Raw genomic sequence first — 346 nt, forward strand, 5'->3', positions numbered from 1 at the left:
CTTTGCAACTTTACAGATCTTCATGCACCAAGAGCTTGTAACACTCCAAAGAGAAAGGAAAAATTGAAATTGCATCATATGACCCCTTTAAATTGCCTGATAGTAGCTGTACTACAGCATTAACATAAGAGAAACAAGTGTTATACATAGAAGGAAAATAAACACCGAAATAATGTAGAGGAAGTTAATATTGAAATGATTGCGGGTTGTAGACTATGGTCTTATTAATATTCTGTTCCACGTGAATGATTATTGTATTCCAGTGTGGCACCTCAGGGCTCTACGGATACTTTTCTTTTTAGGAGTGCTTGTGCTCCTAATTTAAAAAATTTAGGAGCACGGTCAA

Source organism: Sinocyclocheilus rhinocerous, unplaced genomic scaffold (genome assembly GCF_001515625.1).
Source record: "Sinocyclocheilus rhinocerous isolate Xijiao unplaced genomic scaffold, SAMN03320098_v1.1 scaffold726, whole genome shotgun sequence".
NCBI lineage: Eukaryota > Metazoa > Chordata > Actinopteri > Cypriniformes > Cyprinidae > Sinocyclocheilus > Sinocyclocheilus rhinocerous.